The sequence below is a fragment of the Styela clava genome, chromosome 6 (assembly GCF_964204865.1).
Source record: "Styela clava chromosome 6, kaStyClav1.hap1.2, whole genome shotgun sequence".
In the NCBI taxonomy this organism is placed as follows: domain Eukaryota; kingdom Metazoa; phylum Chordata; class Ascidiacea; order Stolidobranchia; family Styelidae; genus Styela; species Styela clava.
Genome location: NC_135255.1, coordinates 12780701 through 12790003, shown reverse-complemented (window position 1 = coordinate 12790003; position 9303 = coordinate 12780701).

Genomic DNA, 9303 nt, shown 5'->3' with positions numbered 1-9303 from the left:
ACATCAAGTTGTGTAAAGGGACGGAAGCCTATGGGCAGGGGGTATATTTACTTGGCTAACACAAACAGTCCCGAACTCGTAATAGAACTAAAATAAGGAAAATCGAAATAAAATTATGGCCTAACTCTAACCTGGTACACATACTGCGGGAGTACCTTTTATTTTGTACAAAACGTTACCGGGAATTTAGTATAATAGGAGAAACGGTAATCAAATAAATCAAACTGACCATTCATAAATTTTTATATCTGGTCATTATTTCCTATCAAAGTAACTATGAGGAATAGAATTCATAATCTTGAAGGTGCATTCCATTTATAGCTCACTTTAGGTGTGAAAAATATAAAAATATAATCAAAAGAGCAAAGACGCAAAAAAATAAAAATATCACAAGACAATGATTCACTTGTAAAATGCAATCGTCATCATTAGTAATTAATAAAAAAAAATCAGTTTAAATCAAAAATATTATGTCTTAATTTCGCATAACATGCTATAATATGTGAAAATATTCTAAAATTTTATTATTAAAATAAATTTTTCAATAAATATAAATTTTGCAATGTTCTTTTGTAGTAAAATACTTTTTATTTATGTCGATAACAGGTTGACATAGTCATTACCATACAGGGACGTTTTGCGCTTCATTACACAACGCTTATCTATATGGTGGTTTTGCATTGATATTATCTAGAATTGGTTGAGAAAACAAATATACATACCACAGTACAATCAATTAACTCATGTGGAGCCAGAATTATTAGTGTATATTTATACCCAGGCATACCAAGAGTTGTTTGCTTTCAATAATTAGAATACAAGCAAGAAACGTGGTCTCTCGTCCGAAGCCGCCGCTTCGCCGGCGCCAAACTGAAGCGATTCTCAACTGACGGACCAGCTAACAGCTATAATGGTGGCGCTGGCCTCGCTGAAAAAAGCCACGGTAACAATGATAAAAATATGTAAAATTAACTTGAATTATAAATGCAAACACAGCGATAAAGATTTATTTCATTTTGAATTGTTTCCAAATGTTTTCAATTCATTTTTGGAATTCAAAAATACACAAATGTACATAAATGGATATGTAATAATCCTAATTCTTCCTTTTCATTAAACTTAATATTCCTGTATTTTTTAACGTATTTGAATCTAAGTTTTCAAGGCAATAGCGGCGGCGTCATGTTTCTGATCTGTGGTATGATAAAGTCAATTTTACATCCAACTACTATAAAATGGCTAAAATTATATACATCATGTCGCCAGTGGTCGAAAATACAGTACAAATTAGGAATGTCGACACTGACACATATCACAATTAGGTATGGTCTGGTACAAAAGCTTATACTATCCTAGGCATGACCCTGTGTTAAAAATGAGTTTTCAGTACGGCAGACATTTTTTATGCAATTTGTTTGGATTTTTTAAGACGCCGAGCGCCATTCATTGATTTTATCTAATAGTAAAATAATGATAACGGATTTATATATTATTGTTTTTATCAGTGATATTATCAAAGATCACACATTTAAATTAATGACAAATATCCCACATAGAGGCTTTTTCTTTAACATGCTTTGAATCTCACGAAGAACTTCCTTTGATATTTTTATAAATTCTGACACATGTGGAAAATTTCTGAAAGTTTTTTTACCGAATTCAATTGTGTTCTATATTTCAAATATATACAGTAATTTAGACCGAGCTAATTGATTCGCTGAACTTGCGCAAGTGTGAGAAGTGTCAATAGAAGATAGATGATCACGAACAGAAAATCTTAAATTTTTTTTTATTCAAGGTATAGTGATTTTTATTAAAGCTGTTCAGTAACAGAAAAATTGTACGTGACCACCGACGGACGAAGCAAGACAATGCTAAGCTGGGATTGAACAAAGCGGAAATTGTTGCGGAATAGATTGTTTTATTTATTTCAGGAGAATAGTTTATACAAATGAACACGGGCTAAAAACATATTTTAATATACACGTGACATTGAACGTAAATATGCTAGATGATTTAATGAAGGAATATTATAGCAAATTTTGCATTCATTCAAATAATATTTTCTTTTCCAAAAATAAAATAGTTCGAAGCCGTCAATGTCATCATTTTAGTCAATATAAATAAGGTAATCCAGTCCAATTTGTTACGGTGGTATCTAACATTTGTGTACTGTTTATACGTCTGGCGCCAGTCTGCCACACACCCTGTACTAATTACATTTGACGCATCGATACTGTCGTTTTTCTTTTTACATAAATAATGAAAAGTACCCAAAATATGAATATAGTAAAATAAAACTTCTATCTACATCATTTCATTAACAGATTTCAAATTAGAATTTTGTTATAAATGAGCTGTTGATACAGATTAGCCAAAGAAAAATCGCCACACATCAGTTATCCACACTTGACTGATGATGGCAATTTACGGAAGTAATAACTTCGAAATTATTCTGAAATTGATGAATTTTTGTTATAGTATATTTTGAAACCGCCTCCGTAATTTCAAACTTGACTTATATTGTTTTTCGTTGCCAAAACAAACAAATTATGATTCAAAAATTAATAATTAAATAAAAATTATATACTAGCTATAAATATATGTATATAGGCTACGCCTAATGCAACTTGAGGGCTATTTGCGAAGCCATATTATTCACAGCATTTTTTAGAAAAAATTTGTTGAGATCGGATCCGCAAAAAAAGAATTTGGGGATAATTTTATGATTCCGACAAGTCAAATAATACATTATCTAGTTATTTGAATAGTTCAATTTAGTTAGGTATCGCTGTACTCAACCTTCTACCAACAAAATAACAAAACATGGAATTGATATATTTATCATAAGCCAAATAATGCTGTCACAAACTGAATTAGACTGTTAATCATACCATCCGAGACTAGAATCCGGGTTACAGAACGTGCTTTTTCAAAAACCAAAAACAACAAAACTATTGAGAGATTTTCATTGGAATCTGTAGTTTGAATGCAAGGAAATATTCTCTCCACCTTCGAATAATGAGATAAATTAACGGGAATCATTTTCATGCTTTCAAAAAGTAATTCAATCAATATTATGTGGGTTTTGGATAATTTTTTATAGCTGGATTTTCGTGCACTTGCAACATATTGACGACCAATTAACATTCCATGAATACCAAATGTTAGCTTTACAATTTAGCTGCCGTATTGAATTGAATCAATCAGATGATGGGTTGTCATATTCTCATTCAAGAGATTTTCATTTTTTTTGTAAAAAAAAATTGTAAAAGTTACAAATTGTTAACGGTGTTTATGTCACAGAATAATTTCATACATGGAAAGATAATTTAAAAAGCTTTTCAAATTCTGCTTCAAGATTAGTTTTACACTGTTTGGTGTTTCAGTTACCAGAAAATGCGAACGAATTTGATTATATTATTTATAGTGATGTATAAGTTTATCCTTCTTTTTGTCAGACAACTGGATAACTGCCCCATTATAGGCTTAAACTCACTCACTGAAGCGCCCCATTTCCCTAATCCACGGGACCCCATGTCCGTACACAGTGTCAATTTTCCACTTCATGGCGTTAATGACGGGGTGTGTTAATCCAATGCACGAGGTCATAATATGGACGAACAAAAATCATTCAAACATTCCGGAAATTACTAAAATGTCAAGCTGGCAAAGATTTACTTGTTTGAAATCAGAATACTTTAAAGTGATTAAAAACCTGCCGACAAGGTGACAGAATAAATTTGCGCGTCATAACTACATTACAATAAAATGATCATTAGTTTGACCATATTGTGGGATCGATTGAATGTAATGATAAAGTGTGACTCTGACTCATGTGCCGCATTCACCAGGGGGAAATTCAGCCTCATTTGAACTAAGCGCATAAAGGTATAATAGGGAATATTAGAATGTTACATGTCAGTTTTTGGCCAAATAAAAGCAACAACGTAATTAACCCATTTTCATTATCAAAATCGCTTACGATACGAAATGCAGGCTCTAAGAGTCTAAGTGCTGTATACATCGCAATTTTGTCTTTTTAGAAGCTCTATACGTCTATAGTTATCTGATTAGCAAAAAGTGAAAATCTTCACGATAACCGAAGTTACGAAAATCCTGGATATGCTCCTAACTTGCGATGATATCACCTTTCAATCACTAAAAGCTCAAGCGAGTTAAACCAATGATCCTGTTAATAAGTTTTAACCTTTCTTTGGGGTATTTTTGATATTTAGTGACAAATGCTCACTTCTTCTCTTTTTTATCTTGCTTGCTACCAGTGGTTACAAATATATAATAAATAAACTTCCACTAGTTTGTTAAATAAATTTTATCTAGGACTCTCAATTACAAATATAACAAGTTTATCTACCATACAACTAACCTGCTACCTGATTTTAAACTTATTCGTTACGATTTTTGGGTTTAAGTATTAATAAGCAGATTGAAAATGTCTTGAGGCTATTTATTGAAAAACAAATACTTATCATCAAGGTCTAATAACATGATAGGTTGTTACTATTTGTGGCTACCGTTACAATTAACGATTGTGAATGAATACGAAATAGTCTTGCTCGCTTTCTTATACCTTATATTTGGAGGATTTGGTGGGCTTGTCCGCCAGGGGTGATAAAATTAAAGGCGCATCTTTTTCTCAAAACACAATGGTCGCTGAAATAGTAGTGGCGCAATGAAACCAATATATATATAAGTAACGATATTGCTCATTAATGCAGCCATATAGGAAAGTAGTGGTAGTAGCGGTTGTAAATAATAATAGTTTTGTGGGAACGCTTCACCAACTCTTTGGTCTGAGGCAGTTTTTCAAATATATATATAATCAGTTCTTACATGGTTCAATATCACATGTGCGAACAAGTATTTTTTCAAACCCAAAGACGGCTTGTTCAATCTTACCGTTTACATGCGCTTGTTTGTTTTGCATAGCTCCTGTGATTCGTGTCCCAAACGTTGGTCCCATATCTTCTTGTCTGGGAGCTTAATTTTTCAAAACGCAAGTTTATCAAAGAGTTTATTGTAGGTATCGTGAGTCACACCTAACTTCGTCTCACACGTTGGGAAGCACTTCTCCAGATAACACGTGCAAAGTCAAACCTAGTCATAAATTTTATCTGCTGAATGTGTTCATTGAAAACGTTCAATTTTTGCTGCAGTTTTCAATGTTTTTCAGGCGTTTGCATGAATTATCTACAACTTGTCACAAGTAAAGTGACTGCACAACCTGGCGACAAAACTCTTGAATACACCATTTTTTGTCATTGATCAAGATGCATTTCAAAGTTCTTCGACCAAACTTCGACCTATTTACTGGCTGTTCATATCCGCGTTTCAAGCCTGTAATTGAGCTTACTGCGTCATCATCAGAAACATTAAAATTCTTTCAAATTTAATTGTGGATAATTTTCCAAATTCAACTCACAATTTGATTGATTACATTATTATGATAAAAGAATTAATATAAAGGGGTAAATGATCTTCATGAGAGAGAATTATAAGATTTTAGATGAGTTCAAGATTTGTCATACAACAGTAATGCATGTTGATATATTTGGATGATTACCTGAGCAACAATTACGTTTTTTTTTGAATAGATAAAAAAAACACGACGCTAAAGATATTCAAAATAACAATGACAAACTCACGAGATCCACTCTTTAATCGAGAGTATCGAGTGTTTTTATTTGTAGCCCCAGCATGATGTGACAAGACAACCACAACGAGTTGACGGGTGGTAGAAATAATAACGTACGGTTTATCATGGTAGGAGGTTGGGAAAGTAACGTGATTCGACGACTTTGGTTTTACGTAACAAAAAAGGCGACATAATAACCAGAAAGGGAAAATGGTGAGATGAGACACCAAGAATACTTAAATCCAGCATATGTTTCTAGTCCATTGGTTTAAGGTTCCACATAGAAGTAAAAAGATCTAGTCATTCTAGTGTTTGGCAAATTGTGGAATGTAAAAAGTTTGAATGTTTATTATACATTGTTCAAAGGACATCGGTTTACCGCCGAATTAAACCATGATCAATATAGATAGAAATAGCTTAATGAAATAAAATATACGTATTGGCATATGGCCATCTATAACAAAAATATGTACTCGGACTCGAACGCACATGTGTGGACGATGGGAAGACTATCACACATATATAAGCAAATCCATGCCTTGTAGAATCTTTGTTATCATCCATCGACGAAATATTTGCAAGTGGCTATTTTCAGTTTCAAAGTATTGTCCACATAAAAAAATGTGGGTTTCCAAGACAAATGAATTGATTGGATCGAAGTTCTTTCGTAAACCAGCGAAACGTGGTATTTTTGCACTTATCCCCACTTAATAGTGTTGCACAGGACTGGTGGGCAATTTTTCTATTTTTGAATTCATAATCAACCAAGTACATAGGTTTTTGTTTTTTATCAATTCTAAAAAAAAATAAACTTTGATTTTCACATTCATCGCGTACATTTATCGCCAAGTTTGTACAGAAATATTTATTTGAGATATCAGGGAGACGTTTTAGTGAAACATAGCTCACGAGCCTACTAGTATCCGAAAGCAATTGGATCGAGGGCAGCCTTCGGCAAAACGAGTGCGTTGCGATAATGAAGAATATACTTAGATCGGCGGCAACCTTCGGATTCAGATGATGAGACACCCTAACCTAGGCTATGCTAATTGTGAGACCTCTGATGCAATGACGTCACAACTAATCTGTTATGACGTTACAATATGGATTCCGAGTTTTGGGTATTGACAACTTTTCTAGAATAAAGGCATTATTACAGTTAAAACAGTTAGATTGATTTAAATTAACATACTTTTTTTAGGATTAAATGGATATAGTTTTTCAAAGTTATACAAACTCATTTATTCGGCCGTATTTCAATTTTCGCAGGATGGTTCACGTAATGGATTATCGCTTGCGTCTTCCTGCGCCGACCACGTTTGCGCACGCATTGAACTACAGCTTGAAGAGGCGTGTATGGGCACGTCATCGATATTTGTGGCATTTCAAAGGGTTCATTGCGAATAAAGAGCGCTTGGCAAGTTTTTTGATTCCATTTTCATTGTTTTAGTTTTGACCTATTTAATACAAAAAAAATCAAATAATACAGCCATTTCACTTCGTGAATATTGTTGCATTTGATTGTTGCAACTTCTTTAAAACACATATGTCGTGATTGTTTTAAAAAGAAAAAAAAGGCAAATTTTTTGTTATTTGAAACAATTATATATGAACAAATCCCTACAAGTACATGTTTATGATAAGCAGAAAATCTAAACCTAGAATTTAAGTATTAAGGTTAATATATCGTAGGGCACGAGCGCTACCTAGCGTGAGTTGCATTGGGCCTTGTAATTATTTTAGACATGCGTGAATATAGGTCCCTGCAAATTGCGCGGATACAGGGCCGGATCATGTCTTTTAGAGGCCCTACTAAATAAGCACTTTATTTCTATAATAATAAAGGATGATTGATTAGGATCATGTATTTCAGAGGCCATAAGCACTTTATATTCTCCTTAATAATGAAGGATTGATTAAACCAATTCAGAGCCAAGTTATTTTCGGGAAACAACATTACTTTATATTTCCACTTACTTTGCCCCTCGCTGATTGTCTAAATTGTCCTTGTCTCTCTGCTCATTCACTTCACAACTTGCTTGATTGAAAATAATGTCATTTATTTTTCTTTGGCTTCTGGGGCCTCCTCGCTGCTTCAATTTGCACAGATTGGTCGCTGCTATTTTCATATTTCCTTTGTTCTTTTCTATTTTTCCTTCCCCTTGAGACCTCTTGCCCTTTTCTCCTCTCATATCATGGCTTGCGGGTTATCGGCTTGGTTACGGCTGATTTTCTCATATTTATTTATTTAATTACCCGCTGCTTTTCTCACACCACATGCTCTTGAAGGAATTTGGTTGATTTGCTTGCTATTCGTATTTCTTTTCATTCCCCCTGACTCGCTGACCCACTCGCGCGCGTTTTTTTTTTATTCTTACTAACATTTGCGTCGCTGATTCCGAATTTCACTCTAATTTCATTCTCACCTTGGTTTTGATATTATCATACTTGAACTGCTTGTGGCTGGCTGGTACACTGGCTTGTATTTTCACTTCCACTCATCATCATCTCTTTACTTTTTTTTCTTGACTGATCTCACTCAACCTTAGTATTTCTATTACTTTGTTTTTATTCCGTCCAGATTGCAGTTTTCCTCGTCTGGCCACGCTGGTTGCCGACTGGCCTGCATCTGGCATCATAGCGTGCGTTCTATTTCCCTCCCACCTCTATCCCGCTTGGCTGCTGGTCATTCCCTACGATTCCTGCATCTGGCATCATTTCTTCGACAGCGTGCGTTGGGGCTGGTTTCTATTTACCTCTTACCTATATTCCGCTTGACTGTTCGCTCTGTTGCTACCCTCACTTGCTCTTCGGCCTCCTTTCCTCCCCCGACGACCTGTCTTGTCTGCTGGTCATTTCCTACGACTCGGTCTACTCTGTGGGGTCTGAACTCACTCTCACACCTAGCCTGTTGTTTGCTAATATCTCTGCGCTTCCCCTACGCCACCTCGCCTGACGGGGAACCAGTGGATTAGCAGCTTACTTAATTAACAACTTCACGCTTGGTAGCTCACAACGAGTCTAACTGCCCCGAGAAAATCACATTAAACATACCGCGTTAATTCAAGACATGGGTATTCATGCCTCAATGGAAGACGTTCATCTTCAATCTGCACACCAAATTTCTGATTATCAATGAATGAATATCAAGACTGAAAAACAGTTCATCAATTTGATCATTTCCATCTCTTGTGCCGACAGGCCGTCATGTATCTGATACTGTTTCTAGATTCGAAAAACATCTCAGGCAAAAGTTGAAATTAGCGTGTCGGTAAGCTCTTTTACAGATTGAAACGATATCATATACACTAAAAATAAAGCAAAAGCACGATAAATTTGGATTAATAGCCCCCGCGACGTGTTAAACATGATATCGTTGACACTAAAGGTGGAACGCGGTAAACTACGCGTGTGATGTATCAATCTATTCATTCTGAAACTACGTCGAGTCCACTAATCACCTTCTCCGGATTATGATGAAATATAAGATAATTATTGTAAAGTAGGCTATGGCTACTCGGTTTTCTATCCTACTAAAATAAATGCATTCATTGTGATTCTATTGCAGGTCCTCTATGTGAAAAGTCTGTGGTGCCTCCTTTTCATTGGTGCCTTGAGCACGTGTTTATTTTTCTCAATGTTTAATT